At 43.3% G+C, this 22,714-nt stretch overlaps 4 pseudogenes across 1 annotated transcript; 2 read left to right on the top strand and 2 right to left on the bottom strand.

Moving 5' to 3' along the window:
• LOC110286393 overlaps positions 1-15,679 on the top strand; it is a 20,565-nt pseudogene extending 4,886 nt beyond the window's left edge.
• Positions 9,410-9,524, bottom strand: LOC115030198 (annotated as a pseudogene).
• A 4,389-nt stretch (positions 15,680-20,068) lies between the features above and the next one.
• LOC110286953 lies at positions 20,069-21,200 on the bottom strand (annotated as a pseudogene). The gene is made up of 2 exons (XR_002377172.1): positions 20,790-21,200; positions 20,069-20,591 (listed from the first exon to the last, which is right to left on the bottom strand). The product of XR_002377172.1 is annotated as a translin-associated protein X-like (transcript).
• A 777-nt stretch (positions 21,201-21,977) lies between these two features.
• Positions 21,978-22,714, top strand: part of LOC110286394 — a 3,303-nt pseudogene continuing 2,566 nt past the window's right edge.

Here is a 22,714-nt window from a genome sequence, read left to right on the forward strand (position 1 = left end):
ATTCTAAGAAGGGGCAAAGTGTCCACACTTTGGTCTTCATTCTCTTGAGTTTAATGTATTTAGCAAATTGTATCTTATATCTTGGGTATCCTAAGTTTCTGGGCTAATATCCACTTATCAGTGAGTACATATTGTGCGAGTTCCTTTGTGATTGGGTTACCTCACTCAGGATGATGCCCTCCAGGTCCATCCATTTGCCTAGGAATTTCACAATGGAGTACTACTCAGCTATTAAAAAGAATGAATTTATTTAATTTATTTTATGTGTACACTGTGGCTGTCATTAGACACACCAGAAGACAGGATCAGATCCCATTATAGATGGTTGTAAGCCACCGTGTGGTTTCTGGGATTTGAACTCAGGATGTCTGGAAGAGCAGTCAGTGCTCTTAACCTCGGAGCCATCTCTCCAGCCTGGGGAAATATTTCTTAATGCCATAAACACATTTACTTTTTGTATCTCTGTTCCTTTCTAAAGTATTTGGACTATAATAATGATACCTAATAAATTTGTAAGCCCTAATTATCACAACATAAAGCAATAATTATATTCCTCACTAATTTTCTTAGAACATTATTCAAAATTTATACAAGATATTCTATTATTTTAGGTTTGCATAATACTTTATAAAAATGTGCCAAAATATAAAGACAGCAAAAATGGAGCATAAAATGTTGTGCAGTTTATGATTACTTAAGGCAAGAATGAACTTATGAGCTTATAAATGTAGAGCTGTGTATGTACCTGACAAGGGAAAAAAATGGTCTCTTTGTGAGTCTTTACATTAATTTGAGATTAATCAGTTTTCTTGGTGACTCATCTTGATCAAGTGTGTCCAGCAGTATTTATTTAGTGTGTAGCAATAACTATGAGAAACACCTAAAAGGAGACAGACCTCAGGTATTTCTTCCCCTGCAGTCACTTAAAAAGCTAGAAAATTTAAGATTGCTGCTATCATACTTAGAAGAAAAAGATGTAGCCAGACATAGTCAAACTGATTTCCTTAATTTCTTAAATAGTTTTAGCTAAAAATTCAAATTAACCGTGTATCTTTCCTTTGTTAACACATATGTTTCCTAAAATATTTAGTACTATCTTCAGGGAGTGGCTAGTCAGATCTAAGACTTCCAGTCCTTTTGCCGTTAGCTTCCTGAATGATTGGCGTTACCAGCTTGTGCCACCAGGCCCAGCTTATCCTCAGTTTTAATTTTTTTTACTTGTTCTAATTTGTGTGTGTGTGTGTGTGTGTGTGAATCTTTTTCTTTTCTTTCTGTTGCTATTTTGATACAGTATCTTGTGTTATCCAGGCTTGCCTCAAACTCCCTATGCAGCTGAGAGTTAACTTGATCTTCCTATCTCCACTTCCTGAGTATTGGTATTATAGGCATGTATTAACATTTCTACCTTAATTTTTGTTTGAGAATGATAAATGCATCCCTCTATTCCCTTTCCTCTAATTCTTCCCATACATGCCTCCCCCACTTTCCCCTTCAATTTCGTGAGTTCTTTTTACAGAACCCATAGAAAAGAAAAACCACCCTTAAATTTTGGTTTCAGCTCTTCTTGAAAATAAAAACAGTAAATGAAAAACAGTAAAAACAAAAAACAAAAAACAAAAAAAACCCCAAACTTACAGAGTACACCTAATGTTAGCTAGTTGTTCATGGGTATAGGAACATCATCTGGAGCCTGGGCAGCCTTTCAGGATCCTCATCCCTAAAACAAACAAGCAAACAAAACTGACTCTCTCTCTCCCAGAAGAGGTTGTCAGATCCACTGGAGCTGCAGTTCCAGGCACTTTAGAACTGGTATGGGTGCTGGGATCCACACACATTCAGGTCTCTGGCAGAGCAGCAAGTGTTTTTAGCCACTAAGACATCTTTCCAGCCCTGGAAAGTATGTTTTCATGGTCTAGTTTATATGTGGGTTCTCTGGTTAAGAACTAATACATATTTGATCAAGTTTGAATAAACTGAGATGAAGGAAAAGATAAAACATGTAAGATCCATAGTCAGAACTTCAACTGAATAAATGACTCAATTTCCTCAACGAAATTTTGAAGGGAAACTGGGAGACAACGAAGATTTTGTGGCAATGATTGTGGTCCTATTCATTAAGAGATACACTGGAACCTTATGTGGTGAAGCACACCTTTAATCCTAGCACTTGGGAGGTAGATGCAGGCAAATGTCTGAGTTTGAAGCCATTGTTTTCTATAGAGTGAATTTCAGGACAGACAGAGCTAAACAGAAAAACCCTGTCTCAACAAAACAAATGAACAAGATCCCCTGACAAATACAGAGGTGGATGCTCACAGCAGCCAACCATTAGACTGAGCACAGGGTCCCAATTGGAGGAGTGAGAGAAAGGACTGGAGGAGCTGAAGGGGTTTGCAACCCCATAGGAGGAACAACAAACAATATGATCTAACCAGTACCTCCAGAGCTCCCAGGGACTAAACCACCAACCAAAGAGTACACATGGAGCAACCCATGGCTCCAGTCACATGTAGCAGAGGGTGGCCTTGTCTGGGCATCAATGGGAGGAGAGGCCCTTGGTCCTGTGAAGGCTTGATGCCCCAGGATAGGGTAATGCAAGGATGGGGTGGAGGTGGGGAGCACCCTCATAGTAGCAGGGGAGGTGGGATGGGATAGGAGGGTTGGGGAGGGGGAAACCCCAGAAAGGGGATAACATTTGAAATGTAAATAAATAAAATATCCATTGAGAGAGAGAGAGAGAGAACCATGAGGAATGAATTAACTGATTTAGTGATGGTTCTATATTTGAGACCTGTTTCAAGGAAACAATCAGCACTTGTTCACACTGAAGGAATTGAACAATGATCTTAAAGAGTAAAGAAGCATGATTTTTTTCTGGTGTGGTAGTATGATAATCATTAAATGTTTAAGAGTTAGTATATTTTTAAAAAGTGTGTGTATATGTAGGTATGTATATATGGAAAATGTATTTTTTTAAAAAATAGCATAATGAAGCCTGTTGTTTTATGTATTAACTAAAATATAATAAAAATTAGCATGAATACATTGTTGAAGCTGATTTTTTTCTTGACTGGGATTGAATAGTTGGGATGAATTTAATGATAAGAACAAAATAAAAGCATTTTCAGAATCAAAAATAGAGATTACTAGAAATTCTTGCTAAATGAATAACACATTTGAGGAAGAAGAATGTCATTCCAGAAAGGAGTCTGACTCTGGGGAAGGAAGGAAGGGCAGGGTTGAGGAACATCTCAGTGGTAGGGTGCTTGCCTAGTATATGCAAGGTCCTGGGTTCATTCCTCAGCACTGCAAAAAAAGAAGAGAGAAAACGTGTACTTTAAGATTTGGGCAGCTGGACGTAGTGGCGCAAGCCTTTAATCCCAGCACTCGGGAGGCAGAGGCAGGCGGATTTCTGAGTTCGAGGCCAGCCTGGTCTACCCTATAAAAAAAAACCCTGTCTCGAAAAAAAAAAAAAAAAAAAAAAAAAAAAAGATTTGGGTATTTAGTTGCATGTTGATTACATTACAAAAACATTGGGGAAAAAATAAGTGACAAATTCTGAAAGGAAAATATAAGTGGAATCTAAAAGCTACAGAGATTTTAAAGTATCTACTTTGTGGGATAATAAAAACAAAACCAAGGCCTAATTTGATTGCTGGCCTTCAACCCCAGCACTTGGGAGATGGAGACAAACAGAAGTCTGTTCTGTAAGTTCAAACTTTGCCTCTTCTACATAGCTAGTTGCAGGCCAACTAGGGGTACATGGTGAGACCCTGTCTTTAAAAAAATAAAGCAATAACTTCATAGCTTAAAAATAGCCATTGGGTTGAAGGATGTGTGCAATATTGTTAAAACCCATTTAACATTATTGACTATGGCTGAATACATGCATATCTTAATGTTCCATTCTTGGACTTTGGGAGGGTTGTCACCTGTGATGCAGTGGGGCTTTTCTTCAGTGCGGTTTCAGAAGTAAGCCCAGTAAGTTCCTTGGCTTATCAATCGAGGCTTGGCTGGAATATTTGTGCTCTGTTTTTGTCACCCTTTGGATTAAACAGATGTTTGTTCGAATATGTCCAGGAAAGTTACAAAAGCACCCATCTTCAGAATACTCACACCACACACCATGGAGAATGCAAAGGACCACATGTATTGTCTCACAAAAAGGAACATATAGTGTAGTGTCCCATTTTGGAACATACGTCTTTCCAGGCACAACTCATCTTTGACTTTTTTTTTTTTTTGGTTTTTCGAGACAGGGTTTCTCTGTATAGTCCTGGCTGTCCTGGAACTCACTTTGTAGACCAGGCTGGCCTCAAACTGAGAAATTCGCCTGCCTCTACCTCCCGAGTGCTGGGATTAAAGGCGTGCGCCACCACGCCCGGCTCATCTTTGACTGTTTTACATCAGTTTTCTAGGTTAGCATATAAAAGATTGGGTTTTACCGTGTCATCTGCATACACAGTGCAGTTGACTGTGCTCTCCCTACACTGCTTCTTTGCGCTCTTCCTTCCTGCCTCCTCCAGCTGATACCCTTTTTCCCCCTAGTTAGTGCACCTTGTGATCTCCTATTATATGTAATCCATTACCTGCTGTGTTTTCACCCTCACCTAATCCTTCCCTCTCACTGTGTCCTTTCCAGCTTTGTAACCTACGACCTACACACACACACACACACACAGAGAGAGAGAGAGAGAGAGAGAGTGTTGCCTACACATTTGAAAATGTCTGGTACCCAAGAAGGACAGAAGAAGACAGACCCCCCTGGAACTGGGGTTACAGAAGGTTATGGACCTCTATATAATTGCTGGAAATCGAACTTGGTTCCTCTGGAAGAGCAATCACTGACCTATCTTTCCAGTCCTGGTCTTTTTTTTTTTTTTAAGATGAGGATGGTGCTAACCTTTGAATAACAAAGAAATAGTAGTGGTGAGAAGGAATATGAGGGGAACACAGTGGATGATATTGAGGACTATATGGTGCTTTTACAAATTTATAGCTTGTAACAATTCTGTGGCAAGGTATCCAACTGCATTTATTTCCTATGTAGGTGTGTGTGTTGTTGTTATTGTTGTTGTTTTTTTAAGACAGGGTTTATCTGTGTAGTCCTGGCAGTCCTGGAATCACTCTGTAGAGCAGGCTGGCCTCGAACTCAGAGGTTAAAGCCATACACCACCACTGCCTGGCTATGTGTTATAATCTTTTAAAAATATCTCAGTGCGGCATGATGGTACATGCTCCTACTCAATAATTCCGGACAATTGAGAGGCTGAGGCTGGAGGACTGATAGATCAAATCCAAGAATTTTGAGGCATGGTCAAACAAAACAAAACAACAGCAACAACAAAACGTAAGTCACAGCTGGACTTGGTGGTCCAGACCTGAAATCCCAGCTGCTACAAAGGCTGAGAGGGAAGATTGCAAGTTCAGGAACTAAGGAGGCTACAAAATAATTTCAAGGCCAGCCTGTGCAAAGCAGTGAGCTTCTACCTTAAAAAATGAAAAGAGGAATGTGGATATAGCTCAGTGATAGAATACTGCTTAGCATGTGTTAGGCCGTGGGTTCAGCTCCCAGTAACACAAGAAACAAAGCAAGCAAAAATAAAATATCTATACATCATTTGGCAATTTAAACCTACTTTTATATAATGCCTAAAATATCTAATTTTAATCTCCCTCCTATCCAAAGCCTTGTCTTCTCATAAAATTATTGGCTTTTTTTTTTTTTTGGTCCCTTGTTATAGCACTAATATATTATGCCTGTCTGGCATTTTGTGCGAAAAAAGAATGTAAGTTCCTCTCTCCCTTCCTCCCTCTTTCCTTCCATTCTTCCCACTCTCGCTCATTGAGAAGGAAGCTCATTTTGTGCTTAGGACTTATTCTGTAGCCCAGGTTGCATTCAAACTCCTGGCATCAACCTTCTGGCCTGAGCGGATCAGGGGCTGGGATTACAGGCATGTGTCACTAACCCTGCCAGTAAGATTCTTCAAAGCAGATTACTTATCTTTTCATCTGAACACAGAATACAGTGCTTAGCAGTTGACAAATATTTATCAAGAAAATATACTGTATTAGTTCTCACAGTTTTGCACATAATAAAGTATTCACAGCTGGAAAGTTAGATCAGCAGTTAAGAGTCAGGAGTGCTCTTGTGTAAGGCCCTGAGTTATCTAGCCCCTTTGTCGAATGGCTCACAACAGTCTATAACTCCACCTCCAGGAAGATTTGACCACAGGATACCTGTGCTCATATATACATGTGCACACAAAGATATACACACACATTATTAAAATTAAGATAATTTTAAAATTTTTTATTAGATATTTTCTTCATTTACATTTCAAATGCAATCCCCTTTCCTAGTTTCCTCTCTGAAAGTCCCCTATACCCTCCCCCCCTCCCCTACCCACCCACTCCTGCTTCCTGGCCCCGGCATTCCCCTGTACTGAGGCATATAAAGTTTGCAATATCAAGGGCCTCTCCTCCCAATGATGGCCGACTAGGCCATCTTCTGCTACATATGCAGCTAGAGACACGAGCTCTGGGGGTACTGGTTAGTTCATATTGTTGTTCCACCTATAGGGTTGCAGATCCCTTCAGCTCCTTGGGTACTTTCTCTAGCTCCTCCATTGGGGGCCCTGTGCTCCATCCTATAGATGACTGTGAGCATCCATTTCTGTGTTTGCCAGGCACTGGTATAGCCTCATATGAGACAGCTATACCAGGGTCCCTTCAGCAAAATCTTGCTGGCATCTGCCATAGTGTCTGGGTTTCGTAGTTGTTTATGGGATGGATCCCTGGGTGGGGCAGTCTCTGGATGGTCCATCCTTCCGTCTCATCTTAAAAACGGTATTTAAAAAGGTAAAATGTCCCACATACAGTCACACAGTGACTAACTTGCTCAGCTAAATTTGGAGTGATATCCATTTTGTTCTAATACTGATGCTCTCTCTTCTTATTTGGCAGCTTCCTATGCTAGCTTATTTAAACTTCACTCTTCAATATCTCAAGAGTCACACTGGGAATATCTGTTTAGTAGATAAGGCAACAGAGGCTCAGGGAGATTCTCTAATCTGGTCATCCTCCTTGAAACTAGCAGCTCTGAGATACTTCCACCACGGAGCCTCAAAACAATCTGGCTGCCTACAGTCAGACCAGAGTCCAAGGAATCAGCTTCATTTGATGCTGTGGTTCCCAGAAACTGTCCTATTCTAACTTGATTGTATGCTCCACCCCCTCAAGCACACTATGTAGCTGAGGCTGGTTTTTAACTTGATTCTTCTACAGTCCCTTTTCTAAACGCATTGAGTCCAGGGGTTGCTGAGAGTATGCTGGGCTAGGGCCATTTACTAGAACATGGCAGCCTATTATGGACGACATACAAAGAAAGCTAACACACCCTCTACCGATTGCCAATAGTTCCTCAGCTAAGAGTGGGGTCTTGCCAGGCAGTGGTGGCTTCCCAGCACTTGCGAGGCAGAGGCAGGCAGATTTCTGAGTTCGAGGCCAGCCTGGTCTACAGAGTGAATTCCAGGACAGCCAAGGCTATACAGAGAAACCCTGTCTCGAAAAACAAAAAACAAAACAAACAAACAAACAAACAAAACCTCCCCAATCTGTGCTCGAATTTAAGCTGGCTTGATAATGTGCATACTACTTCCTTGGAACATGCAAAATCCTCATCCCAGTGTTTGTGGCTTTCCATCCCACTTGCTTCATAGTTTTCCTGTCCGAGTAATGACAGTGCTTGTTTCCTAACCTGGCCCTTTAATTATGAGCAAATTTAGTTCATCAGCTCTTCTCAGAGCCCTTTCTGGAAAGCCATTTCCTCTTCAGATACATTGCTGTGACCTAGAAAATCTGATTCAAGACCCCCTAATCTTCCAAGTATCCCTTGTTAAACACATCTTGAATGTTAAAACATACATACATACATACATACAAGCAAACAACAACAAAAACCCAGATGTGTTTGACACTCTTTCCTAGAGTTTTCAGTTTAAGGGGGTGGGGATTGAAGAGAGAGAAGGGAGAAAAAGGAAACAAATAGACTAACCTCAGCAGTCTGCAGCCTTGTGAAGGGCCTGGGGGGATGGTTCCGAGGCTAAGGCAATTGCTACAAATATCTGCGGACATTGACCTCTGGTCTCTCCACACTTGGCTGCATGGGGGGACTAATTTGGTGGAAAATGATTGGGTAATGAATGAGTCATCTAAGAATGGGGAATGCTCAGGGCCTGCTTTCCCCAAGTGCTGTAGCAGATGAGGGAAAAGGGCCAGCTTTCCAGCTCTCAGGATCTGTCTGGGCCATCTCTTTCGCCTGCCCATGGTAGGGTGGATAAAAGGGAGAGGAGAGGATTTTTTTTCCCTTGATGTTTCCACTACACAGCAGGCAACAGCAGGGCTGGCTCTCTCATGCTTGTGCCCTCAGGGGCCAGCTCACCAGCAACCTCTATCAGGGCCACTTCTGTTGTGCTGCCCAGGCATGTTACAGGGCCCACTCACTTGAGTACTATATCAGGTGAGGGGCAGAGACATCTCTCCTGCTGCATCAGGTGAGGGGCAGAGACGTCACCCCTGCTCTTATGTTCCCAGGTGGTGAGGGATGTGGTGGGGAGAAGACTTTCTTTCCCTCATCCACATCACTAAAGATTTCAGTGGTAGCTAGGCCAGCTCTTTCAAACTCATCCCCTTGGGTCAACTCACACAAAGAGCAGGGCCCAGCACTGCAGCTGGATAGGGGTGGGGTCAGCTCTTCTGCTATTATACCCCCAGGGCGAGCTCTCCCAAGAAACCCAGGTGAGAATTGGGCCCAGTTCTGCACAGCAAGCAAACATGTCCCTGAGCCACAGCCCAGACCAATTAAGTCCACCTGGCTTTTGGTGCTAACAGATCCCTGTTAGGCAAGGCTCCCACTGTCAGCACAGGCCAGGACCCAGCCATTGTCCCGGGTGGCATCATTCGCTATGCACATCAAGCTGTTCCTCACTACCTTTGCTCCTTTTGGTGGCACTTGGGATCTCTCAGTGTCTCAGGTTGTCTCAGGAGTGCTGTTTTGTGCATTATGGTGCCAGACTGGGATCATCTTAGACATCTTCTCCGCCTCAAGCCCTGTGTGGCACCAAACTAGTGGTCATCTCAGGCTAACTCTCTGTCAGGGCCTCATGGAGCTGATCAGGTGGTTTTCTCAGCCTTGCTCCTCACCTACGCCTGCCCCAATGACCCCAGTTCAAGGGTTGTTTGTCTCTGACTCACTCCTGCCCTGGGCCTATGTTTCAAGGTGGGATTCTTCTAGATTCCTACTGTTCCCTACCCTGGGAACCATGTGGGCCTATGCAGCGTTGCTAGCTCCATGTCTGAGGCTCTTGGCATCAGAGTGGTGGTGGTCTCAGGCTCAGATTTTTCAGGGACTGTTAGGCTACTAATCATGCAGATGTTCACAGGTCAGAACACTGAGGCTAGATATAGCCTGTTTCCTCTCTGCCACCTCCAGCAACCGTACCTGCGAAGCCCATAGGGGCAGACGTAACATCATTTAAATGGCTGACTTTAGAATCTAAGCCTGAAACAAGAGCAGGATAGAGGCCTCGATTTACCCATCAAAAAGGATTAAATGAGACTGTGTGATTCTTTGTTGTTGTTGTTGTTGTTTTGTTTTGTTTTTCAAGACAGGGTTTTTCTGTATAGCCCTGGCTGTCCTGGAACTCACATTGTAGACCAGGTTGGCCTCGAACTCAGAAATCCGCCTGCTTCTGCCTCCCGAGTGCTGGGATCAAAGGCGTGGGCTACCACGCCCGGCTGAGACTGTGTGATTCTTAACTCTCTATTTCTCAAGCTCAATCTTCTAAGACATCTCATAATACATTTATAGCTGTTGAACTGGGTAAAGTGGGTAGAGAAACATGTACATTATTTAAAAGTTATTTAAATATTTTGCTGCCTAAGACACTACAATGACTAAGACAGAACTTGGGGAAAGTACACAGCTACAAGAAGTTACTGAACTAAAAGTGACAACCATCATCCTAATGCTTGCAGGCCCCTGTATGTAATTCACAACAACTTAAATCTGTGAATGATGAGGTATTCTATAATGAGTCATGCCATCTATTGTTATTCTTTCCAATATTAGTCAACTAATGCTGAATGAACTAAGTACAAAGTTCAACTGGACATAACAATTAGCATTTGTTTTTATATATTGATTAGTGGTTGTTTCATAAGACAGGTTGGGAGACTGCTTCAAGCTATGTATGGTGTTCACTTACTGCTGCTGCTGGTTGGTTCACGTTTTCTATAGGTATGTTCAATCTAGGGCACAGGGTAAAGAAGAACAGAATGTGGCCATTCTTCTGATAACTACAGCAGTGTCACTAGGGCTGTCTTTGAACTTTCTAGGTCATACTTGCCTGGAATTTAAAGAGATATGCTTGTCTCTACCTCCTGACTGCTGTCATAAAAGGCCTGAGACACCACACCCATCTGTACTCAAGTTTTAGAACATTTATTAGGCAACATGGCTAAAGAACTAAGATATTCAATAAAGGTTATTCCTGGAATGCACAAAAAGGGACACAAAAGAATATACTCACTGAACAGCTAAATTTCAGTCAGATGCTAGGAGCTAGGGAGGCCCCTATTAGGTAAGTGATGCACATTTCAAGCATTCAGGTGCTATGTGACATACAGGTGCCTGGATAAGTGAACCTGATGAAAGAAAATAGAAGGAGGAGAGGCTGAAAGAAAGGACAGGATTCAAACAGGCAGTTCCTGAATAATTCAGCTAGAAGAAGAAGGACAGAATGGTACAAAGTGTCCATCAAAAATGAACAAGGTGTGGTCATCTATTATAACACCATGGTGTCACAGACTCAGGCTGGAGACAGACTCCTTGCTAGAACAATAGATGAAAAGACTACTATTCAATTAGTCTGAATGTGCACTAAATCCTGCCAACATAAGGTCACAAAAGCTCAACACAGTGAGTGCAAAGAGTAACAAAAGCAAATAAATGAAAATTGAAATGTAAAAGGACAAATAAGAAAAAAGGAATCTCCTGGTGATTTGACCCCCTTTTTAAAAATAAAAAAAATATATACAATCCACATGAACCTGTGTTCTTGGCAAGTATGATTCTATTTAATTGAGATATTGAAGTCTAATATTAAATTGTACTCCACACAATGACAGTTTGATCAATGATGTATTACATGTAGCATAGTGGTCCTGTACATTTCTATCCCCTGCCACCTCCTGGGATGGGCTGGAAAATGAGGCATGGAGGCCTATGAGTCAACTCTCATTTTATCCTTTCTTTTGTTAAGCCCAGGTAGCCGGAGCTACCTCCCTGGTCTCCATTGTCTACCTCTGAGAGACACCAACCATATGACAATGAGCACTCATCACCCAGTTCCCTAAACCCAGCAACAGCACAGGACCCAGCCACTAAGATGAATTCCATTCTCTGGTGGGTCACTCTGATTTTCTGCTCTGGCCATCAAATTTTCTTTTGCTCTATTTATTTGTGTCTCTTTTACAAGGAGACCCGAATAGAGACTGGGCGGGGGTTGTTTGTTTGTTTTTGTTTTCATCTTTGTTGTTTTGTTTGTTTCTGTTTATCTGTTCTTGGTTTCCTAAAACACAATACAACATTTGTAGGCCTGGAATGGAAATTTATGTTCAAACATGACATTTCTCAGCTGGCTGAGTGTTCTGTGGTGGCTGTGTTTCTGAAGGGCCCAGGTGTATCAATTATGCTGCCCATGTCTTGGATCACTTGTGTCTTTTTGTGAAGCAACAGACTGTGCTTTCAGAAGGAGGCTTTTATGTATTTCTCCAGCCTAAAACTATTTGCATGGAAATGTTGGGAGTCCAGACAGTCTCCATAAGATCTGCACTTTGCTCAAGAAGCCACACAAACCGTTTGGGGGTACACTTGAAAATTCTATTTCCGTCCATTGTACCTTAAGTCTTGGCCGCACAATGCCACTGTGACATCTGAGCAGGAGAGACTGGCACTAAAGAAGGCAAGGCTTAGCCACGTGTTAAAGTGAATACAACTTGTATAATGACAGTTTACAAACAAAGACAAGAAAAAAAAAAAGTTAACTCAACACAAGCTCAGAGCTGGCCCGTGGCTTGTGTGGTGTGGTGCCAGTTGGCAGACACAGGTTTCCAAGGGGATTGGGAGAAGTGAGAGCTATTGTAGTGGAGGGTACAAACTACATTCCTGCTCTCAAGCTCCTGCTGTTTAGTGCTGGAGAGTGGACACCAGGATACTGCATATCTTCAGGAGCCCTAGCTTTCCTCCAGCTAAGCTTAGGGAGGAGATTCTGGTTTCTTTAAAGAAAGTCCTCTGGGCAGATGGACCGGATAAACACTGAGGGCTCATGGCTCCTCACGGGACTCCTCATGGGACAGTCTTAGGTTCCAGGAGAGTACATGATCACGTAGAGGATGGCCTTTGCTGCCTTTGCACTGTCCCAGCCCTGCACTCCCTCCTGTGTAAAATGAAGGCAGTGTACTGGGTTACTATAAGCTCCTGTAATCTTACCTTTAAAGTGGGTGTCTCCCAGGGGCCTGGGGAAGTACTTTGAAGAGTGGTGTGAAAGAACAGGGCTAGGTTCCTGTCCTCAACTCCCCCTAAGAGACACAGAAACATCCATCTGTCTCGCATGGGAAATTAAGGTAGTCTTGTATGAAGGTACCTCAAAAGAAAACAAGAATGTGTTCCCTTGGAGAGAGATGTTGGGCTAAGGGCTCATTCTCTTGCTGGTTTCTAACTACATCGAAAAATTGAAACAGTATGGAAGTCTCGAATAACTCCTCCTTCCTGCAATACTTTGCACTATTTTTTTTCAGCAAAGGAGGTATAGGATGAGATTTATATCAAGATAGCTGTTTCCTGCAGTGAGTTTGTCCACTAAAAGTTTCAGATCTCATGGCCAAATTGTAAGGGCCAATTTGTACCAAATTCTCACCTTGTCTCAATGAGAGATCATGGGCTAAAACAAAAACAAAATCAACTTTAACTATCAATCAGGAAGCACACAGTTAAGGACCGTGTTTGAACACTGTACTTTACCTTGAGGTCTTCAACAACTGTAAAAGTAATCAAACCGACCCCAAATGATGGGATAGAAGCCCCCAATACATCCACTTATGCTCACAGCATTCCCAATATTAGATACAATTGCATGGCAAGATTACATCACAAGGCAAATGTCTGTCCTTTGAAAACAGTCCAAAACAAGGTATGTCCCCTTGCTTTCTATGTATTTACAGTATTTTCCCTCCTTTTGTAAACAATTGTTTTCGCATCTGTTTCAAGAAAGGCACTTTACTTTTATTCTCTTTAACATTTATTCATTTATGTATTTATTTAGCATGTGCACATTGTGTGTGTGTGTTATGTGTGTGTGTGTATGTGTGTGTGTGTGTGTGAGAGAGAGAGAGAGAGAGAGAGAGAGAGAGTCATGCATGTGTACATGCCATAGCTCATAACTCATGTATGGATATCAGAGGACACAACTTGCAGGATCTGTCACCCTGTAGTTCCTGGGATTTAACTCAGTCCAGCTTGTCAGTAAGCAAGTTGGTTTACCTGTTGAGCTATCTCTCCACCCCAGCCAGGTCTTCTAGGATGTCTCTGGGTGGCTGCGAGGAGCTTGCCATGGCAGAAAGAATTGTGGCCACCTGAAGGCTAAGGCTGGCCCTTCAGGGCTTCTGAGGCCTGAGGCGGCTGCTCAAGAACCTGCGCAAGAACCGCAGGCCATCATAGGCAGGAGGGGACCGACTATGGAGGAGCACTCAGACCTGGATGAACAGAGGCCTTGAGGGGCCTGCAGGAAAGTGAGCGACCCAGAAAAGCGGCGAGAGGAAAGATTGATCAATCCGCTGGCTGGGCCGCGGGTCTCCCTTCTACCCAAGAGAACTGGTGAAAAGAGAACTGTCCCCTGCAAGTTGTCCTTTAACCTCCATATCTGTGCTATGGCACATGGACACTAAGAACAACATTTGAAAGCTAGACAGCAGGGAGCATCAATCCACTGAAATAAGTATGCTATTTAAAAGTAACATGCATGCGTTCTGGCAGAGAGTGCAGCTGTGAGCTAGGTAGTGAGGCCTCCTTCCACTGGGCCCTCCAAGGCCTCAGCTTGTGCCAGAAGAGCCTGGGGCAGGGTGGGGGAAGGGGGAAGGAGCCCCCTCGCAGCAGCCTCGGTCCCAGTCCTGTAGAGGCTAGAAGCGCGAGCCCTTGTGGCAGCCACTGGCAGGCCACACAGAGATTTTGCAGTGCCTCCTCCTCCTCCTCCTCGTATATTTTCTTTATTTACATTTCAAATGTTATCCCCCTTTTCCGGTTTCCCCTCTGCAACCCCCTATCCAATCTCCCCTCCCCCTGCTTCTATGAGGTTGCTCACTCACCTGCCCACCCGCTCCAGCCTCCCTGCCCTGTTATCCCCCTTACACTGGAGCATCTATGGAGCTGGCACAGGTCCTCTCCTCCCACTGATGCTCAACAAGCCCATCTTCTGCTACAAAAACAAACAAACAAAAAAACCAAAACCAAACAAACAAAACAAAACAAAACGGCAACCAACGGATTGGGAAAAGATCGTTCCTACAACTGATAGAGGGCTAATATCCAAAATATACGAAGAACTCAAGAAGTTTGACTCCAGAGAGTCAAATAACCCTATTTAAAAATGGGGGGCCCGAGCAGTGGTGGCTCACGCCTTTAATTCCAGCACTTGGGAGGCAGAGGCAGGCGGATTTCTGAGTTTGAGGCCAGCCTGGTCTACAGAGTGAGTTCCAGGACAGCCAGGGCTACACAGAGAANGGTCTACAGAGTGAGTTCCAGGACAGCCAGGGCTACACAGAGAAACCCTGTCTCGAAAAACAAAAACAAAACAAACAAGAAAAAAACAAAAAAAAAAAAAACCAAGAAAAAAAAGAACAAACAAACAAACAAACCATGGAGTACAGAGCTGACCAGAGAATTCTCAACTGAGGAATATGGAATGTCCAAGAAGCGACTAAAGAAATTTTCCGCTCTTTCTAAGCCGGCGCTCCGTCAGGACGAAGCCATGTTCAGCGAGAGCCAAGATCGTGAAGCCCAATGGCGAGAAGCCGGACGAGTTGAGTCTGGCATCTCTCCGGCGCTGCTGCTGCTCGAGCTGGAGATGAACTCCAATCTCAAGGTGCAGCTGCAGCTGCGGGAAATTAACATCACAGCAACCAAGGAAATTGAAGTTGGTGGTGGTCGGAAAACTATCATAATTTTTTGTACCAGTTCCTCAGCTTAAATCTTTCCAGAAAATCCAAGTCCAGCTAGTTCGTGAATTGGAGAAAAAGTTCAGTGGCAAGCACGTGGTCTTCATTGCTCAGAGGAGGATTCTGCCCAAGCCAACCCCGAAAAGCCCTACGAAAAATAAGCAGAAGCGCCCCAGAAGCCGCACCCTGACAGCAGTGCACGACCATCCTTGAGGACTTAGTCTTCCCAAGTGAAATTGTGGGTAAGAGGATCCTTATGAAACTGGATGGCAGTCGGCTCAAAAAAACTCACTTAGACAAAGCACAGCAGAGCAACGTGGAACACAAGGTCGGAACTTTTTTTGGTGTGTACAAGAAGCTCACAGGCAAGGATGTTAATTTTGAATTCCCAGAGTTTCAGCTGTAAAGAAAATGACTGAATAAAGTGTCATTCATAGAAGAAAAGAAAAGAAAAGAAAAGAAAAGAAAAGAAAAGAAAAGAAAAGAAAAGAAAAGAAAAGAAAAGAAAAGAAAAGAAAAGTTCCCCACCCCTAGTCATCAGGGAAATGCAAACGTGCAGCGACTCTTTCCCTGCCAACTTTGCTTCCACCACAGCCCCCCTACTCTCCAGGCTCGGATCCACAGAGAAGCCCCAGCCAGGCCTTCTGGGATGTCTCTGGGTGGCTGCGAGGAGCTTGCCATGGCAGAAACAATTGCGGCCACCCGAAGGCTAAGGCTGGCCCTTCAGAGCTTCTGAGGCCTGAGGCAGCTGCGCAAGAACCGCAGGCCATCATAGGCAGGAGGAGACCGACTATGGAGGAGCACTCAGACCTGGATGAACAGAGGCCTTGATGGGCCTGCAGGAAAGTGAGCGGCCCAGAAAAGCGGCGAGAGGAAAGATTGATCAATCCGCTGGCTGGGCCATGGGTCTGGGTCTCCTCCCTTCTACTCAAGAGAAGGCGCCAACCACAGGAGGGCAATTGGAAAAGCTAGCAAAGACTTAATATGAAAAAGCAGTTCTCAACCTTTACCCAGGCTGTTTTGAAACTCTTGGCTAAATCTGGACCTATAGCTGCAGAGATTGCCAAGGCAGGGTAAAGTAGAGGTAGGAGATCAGTGTGCAACCATTGCCATAAAAAGATCGTAAACACGTCTTTTTTTTTTTTTTTGAATCTGTCTTCCTTGCATCTGTAATATTTGGACATTAGTTTTAAGTTTGTGTATCAGCTATATATTTAAAATAATATTTCTTAAATCAGGACAAGATGATATAATGTATTTGACCCTTGAAGCTTGTGTTTGGAAACAATTCTTTTTTTTATAGTTATGATATGAACCTAACATTTTTTTATTAGATATTTTCTTTATTTACATTTCAAATGCTATCCCGAAAGTTCCCTGTACCCCCCCCCCACCCCCCGGTCTTGCAAACTTTATATGCTCCAGTACAGGGGAATGCCAGGGACATGTCTTCTACAAGTGACTTTGAAATGAAATTTTTAGGTCCTCTAACATACTGAACAAGCAGGGACAAGTGGGTCTTTCTAGAGGTGGCCTAAAAATTTTCGGGATAGCACAAAGCACAAAAGGCATCTTCTTCAGCCTCACTTTTTATCCTGTTGAATTGTGTATGCATTTTATTCCTCATGTCTTACCTCTCACCGTGTGTGTGTGTGTGTGTGTGTGTGTGTGTGTTTGAAAATGCCAAATTTTTTTGAAGATGTCTTTCTAGATGCTCTGAAGTGACTGACATGTTTTATAAGAAGTAGTAAAACGTTCTCTAAATAACTTTTTGTTCAGATTCATTTGAAATATTGTTTGGAGAGGAACAGCCAAACTTCTCCTGAGTTGACCACATTGTGTTTGTGCCCTGGTTCCCAGGAGAAGGAAATCCAGAACTCTAAGCCATTTGTGGCCCTTGGGTGGAAAGGAACCACTGTACCATTTTTTGCTTGGCTTTTTTGTGTACATAGTGTATATAATGGACAATGGGGGTGGGGTGGGGGTCCTAATTTACAACATCTAGTCACTGTAGATGTTAAAGAGGTTGCCAGTGTATGACAAAGTAGAATTAGTAGAACAATATTTTTTTTTTACATTTCATGTTAAAGAATTTTTAATTACCCTTGTTACATACATGTGTGCCCTTTACTGGACTGCTGTGTACATAATGGACAACAGTCTTTACTTGAAACATCTGGTCTATCTAGACATTTAGAAGTGCCCAATGTATGTTAAATGTAGAGGTAGTGAAATATCACTTTGCAAACACTCACTTTGGGGAGTGGGGTGATGAGCCCGTCTGAGCAGTACTGTCTTTACTTGCTCCAGGGTTTGGAGGAGGTGCTGGGAGGCAGTGACAAGGGCCATGCAGTAGTTGTGTGTATATGGAACCTTTTCTGATGCCATTTCTATTTATTTGCATCTTGTTTTGCTGTGTGTTTAGTGTGTATAATGGAGAAATATGTCTAAATTTTCAGCATCTAGACTCTACATGTTAAAGAGGTTGCCAACGTATGACAAAGTAGTAAAATTAGCACATAAGGTACACCGTTAGAATTCATAGAGAATTTTGTTCTGTAAATGGCTCGGGGATAGAAATTTGCTCAGCTGTTTCTAACCATTACACATGCCTATATTTGTCTACTGGTTTGAAGGGAGAAGAAAGTGGGTTGAAGGCCAAATGGTTATATTTAGAAGATGATATCTTAGATAGTATCCATTGCTTTGCATACAGTTTTATGTACCAATGGCATGTGAGTCGTAGATAAGTTCTTACATGAAACATCTAGTCTTTCTAGATATTTGAAAGTGCTTGACACACTCTAAAGATGCAGAGGTAGTACAATAATATTTTGTGTATATAGTGTTCTAAACTGGAGAAATGCTGTGTGTAGAAATAGAATTGTTAGCCTACCTCTGAGAACAGTGTACGGGCTGTACTTGTTCAGTGGATCGAGGAGGTGGGAGGGAAGGAACTACAAAAAGATTCCATTAGTGTGCTAGACATTTCTAGCTTACCCAACACCCTGTGTGTTGTATGCATCTCATGTAACTTTGCTATACTGTATATATTGTACATACTGGACAAACGAGTCACAGGACACAAGGCGGGCTGAAGGGGAAGAAAGTTCAGAGACCAAAATGTTCTCACAAGACACTTTGAGATCTAACCGTCCTTACATGTGTGTTTCAACACTACTATGTATATAGGGGACAAATTCATGTCCTCATCTGAAACATCTTCTAGGTGTTTAGAAGTGCACAAAATATGTTAAAAATAGACATAGTAAATAATACATTTTGTAGATTCTCCTGTTTAAACTCACCATAAAATGCTGTCTTTTGGAACTAGAAAGAGAGAACCACATCTGAGCATTGCAGCCTTGCTTTGGAGGGTCTGGGAGGGAGGAAGAAGGAAAATGAACGAAGGGCCTAATGCTAATGCAATTTTGGTAATGCAAGATAAGTCATTTTTCCTCATATTTGCAATGTATAGAAGTGTCCAAATTGGCAGCACCTAGTCTTCCTAGACAGTAAAGAGGTGCCAGTGTGTGACAAAGTAGAGTTAGTGACAAGGCATGTTTGGAAGTTATGTTAAAATTTGTAGGGAAAAAAACCTCTTTTTTGTATTTTAATATTTTATTTAAAGTTTGCTATACATTTCTGTAAAACATTCTTCAATCCATTATTTTAACATTATAAATTCCACTTGAAGTAGCTGAAAAAAAAAAAAAAACAGACAGACAGAGCAGGTACCAGGACTGACTACAGCTCAGGAGTCTATCTTATTACAGGGAGGCAAAGCCTCATCATTACCAGGACAACAAATCTAACTTACCAGGCATGTACACACTCTATTTTACTTTTGGTGATAGTTTTTGGAAAATTACACTTTCAAAGAACCAGCCTTACAAATAGATATTCTTTCCAAAAATAAAGCCCAGTATCTAAGTTGTGAAAAGTCACAGAACTCATTGAAAGCATGTGGTGGTGTCAGCTGCAGGCCACGCTCAAGCCAGGCTCTCACCACAGATGACTCTGACTGACTGGGGAGATGGAACCCACGCCCCACGGTCCCTCCTATGTTGGCAATTGTCTTATTGCTGAACTATACACAATTCTTTTTCTTTGGCAACATCACTAGCTAACACCAAGGAGGAAGTGTAAAGGTTTGGGTTGTCAGCACTGTGAGCACTATGTCCTGAAAGTGCACCACACCTAACATATGACAAAGGGCCTGGCTGCTCACAACCTACACAAGTGTGGAGTCAGTTACTCAGGGAAGACCAGTGTCAGCTCCTTCCTTCCCACATCTGTGAGAAAGGAAAAGACGATCATCCAGATACTCATCAACTCTTCAGGAAAACTGCTTCGTATGAATTCAAAAGGACCTAAACTTGACCTAAACACCTAAACAGAATTTTAAGTGAATTCTCATTATACCACCACCAAAACTTGCACTTTAAAAAACATTGATAACTTACATATTTAAATTGCTGTTTCACGTGCTAAGCCCACTTTAAAGGCTTGTCATGATACTGCTGAGGGACGTAAGCAGGAAGCTCGCTCCAGAAGTGTCACCACACTTTTCCCTCACCCACTTAAGACACTTCCTTCCACCCAAAATGTCACTCCAAGTTCAAAGTGAACTAAAGTAGGTGTGGCAGAAAGTGCAATCGGAAGCATGTTCACACAATAGAGCTAGCACATATAAACACTGTATGCAAATGCGCATGAGTGTAAGAAACGTCTCTGTGGACAAACTTATATACAGCTGTTTACAACTTCAAACTAGTACAACTGGGAACGTCTACAGAAGCCCCAATAAACTCAGATGCACACTCAGAACAGTCTCACCAACTGGTCGCCCAGGAGCTCCTTAGAGAGCAGAGTGGGGCTGCTTAAGAAATGCTCTCTTCCTGATCAATCTTGTCTGTTTTAACTGAAAACATGTCTGCCAGCATGTGCTTAGGAATCTCGGAACCCCGGACTTTCAGGGCATAGCAAGCGTTCTCCACTTTGGCCAGGCTCTGTTTCAAGGTGTACAGCATAGTTGCCAGTGTTGCCAATGAACGAGAACCCATCGTAAACCTGGCGTAAAAACGGGCTCACTTCAAAGGGGGTGTGGATGTCCCCATTCCCCACACTGTTAATACACATCCGCATCTACTCTCCAGTTAAGTTGGCCACGCCCAGCAGGTAGTCAACAGGTGTGATCTTCAGTCTGCTTCTCTTGTCCATCAGTGGGAGGAGTCTTGCTCTCTTTCCCACTGCCTTCTGCTGTAAATGTCAATTGCTTGTTAATCTCTTCCATACTGATCAGTGAACGAGTTTTTTTTTTTAAAGATTTATTTATTTATTACATGTAAGTACACTGTAGCTGTCTTCAGACACTCCAGAAGAGGGCGCCAGATCTCGTTACGGATGGTTGTGAGCCACCATGTGGTTGCTGGGATTAGAACTCTGGACCTTCGGAAGAGCAGTCGGGTGCTCTTACCCACTGAGCCATCTCTCCAGCCCGTGAACGAGTTTTGATGAAGTGTTGAAAGGAGACAGCCTCCACATAATTCCTGCAGTCCTGTGGTGACGGCTCAATGGAACTGGTGCAAGTCTTCTCCCGAGAGCTCTTGGGCTACCTGCAGGATTTTCTGTCTGACACCATCCAGCTTACTTTCTGATTCAGTCAGTATCTCCTCCATATCAGGAGCACTTGTAATCCTATGGAGAAGAAAAATTGTCCTCTTACTTTCCACAGTAATATCCCGGCTTAGCTTCACGAGTCTCTCATATTTGTCGTGCCTCGCGTCCAGCTCCTGCTGAAATGATTTGAAGGCCTGCATCACCAGCGAAGACAAACTGGCATTCTTCCCCTCTCACCTTTGGTTATGTGGGAAGTTGTCATGCTTCCTCTTCCCGAACCCTCCTGGTCCTTCTTTGCCGTTCATGGCCGCAGAGCCTCGGCTTGCACGGCTTGCACGGCTTGCACGTGGGCCAGCTTAGCGAAAGGCCTTTTGCCAGACACCGCACGCCCCCGCTGAGCCCGCCTGAGCCCGTGGGTGACAGCGCAGACCACCCTGATCGCAGTAGGCCGCCGCCTGAAGCAGAGCCGAAAAAACTCTTCTTAAACCCACTTAGGAAATGAAATTGTTAATCTCCCCACAAAAACATGATAGATGCAAACACATGGCCACTGGGTGGAGAGAACTGGAAGAGGGGCTAGACCAGAACCTTGCTGTTTAGAAGGCAGTTTCTGACCACAGACTTTGTTAGGTGTGCAGTGTATTCACTGTGGTGTACACATGCTGGGGAAACCGAAGTGCTTACTGGGAACATCTGGTCTCTAGACTTTTAAGTGCATGATAGACCTGATGTGGTAATGCATGCCTTTAATTCTAGGCCGAGGCAGGTGAATCTCTGTTCTGGGTCAGCCAGGGCTATATAGACTTTGTCTCAAAACAGTAAGAAAGTTTGGACTGGCAGGGTGGCTCAGCATGTAAAGGTGCTTGCCACCAAGCTGGTGACCTGAGTTTGATTTCCAGGATCCACTTGATAGGAGAAAAGTGATTCACAGCTTGTCTTTTAGACTCCACACAAGTGCAGTGGCACACGTGTGCACATGTACATACAGTATTATATAAATGTAAAAAATGCACAGCATGGTAAAAATAGAGGGCTGACACCACTTTTTAGGATTACTCTGTTATGTCATAGGAATGGTCACAATGGTGAAATGGAGGTTAAACTTGGCTTATGAGCAGACACTGTTACTAGGTGGTGGAGGTGGGCTAGGGCAAAGCTAGAAAGAGGCACTGTAGCTGTTGGTTGGTTCAAGTTGTCTAGCCATTGGTTAGGTGTGCATTTCAGTTAATGTTGCCAGGCATTGGAGGTAAAGCCCAGTGCCTAAAGGATGTTAGAAGTAGCAAAAGAGTCGCTAAAGGCCAGGCTAATCTTTGGGGAGGTCTGTCTTCTGGGCATGACCTCTGTTAATCCTCTCACTAGCATCATCTACACTTAAGAGTTGTGCAGAAAAGAGGATGGATGAGGGAAAGACCGCTAGTGCCACTATGTCCAGAGGACAGCTGTACCCAGGGACCCTATGTGTGTGCATCTTGGTAAAATACTTGTGTTCATTTTGCACAGTTCATTCCTTGTCATCTGGACATTATGTCCTAAAGGAGAGCATGTGGTTAAAGGTAGAGCTATGGTAGAATTGACAAAAGGGTTCCTCTTGAACATGGACCTGCTAAGCCAAGTCTGTTCTGTGTGGAGAAATTCATGTTGCTAGGCTGACTGGAGAGGCAGAGAGGTTCACAGGCCAAGTTCTGCAGCTGTGTTGAGGCTGACGTCCTGAGAGTGGCCGCTGTACAGTGGCCGCTGTAGGTGCACCTCCCAGCTGCTCCATGGGAATACATTTCCTTCCTTCCTTCCTTCCTTCCTTCCTTCCTTCCTTCCTTCCTTC

The sequence above is a fragment of the Mus caroli genome, chromosome X (assembly GCF_900094665.2).
Source record: "Mus caroli chromosome X, CAROLI_EIJ_v1.1, whole genome shotgun sequence".
NCBI classification, from domain to species: Eukaryota; Metazoa; Chordata; class Mammalia; order Rodentia; family Muridae; genus Mus; species Mus caroli.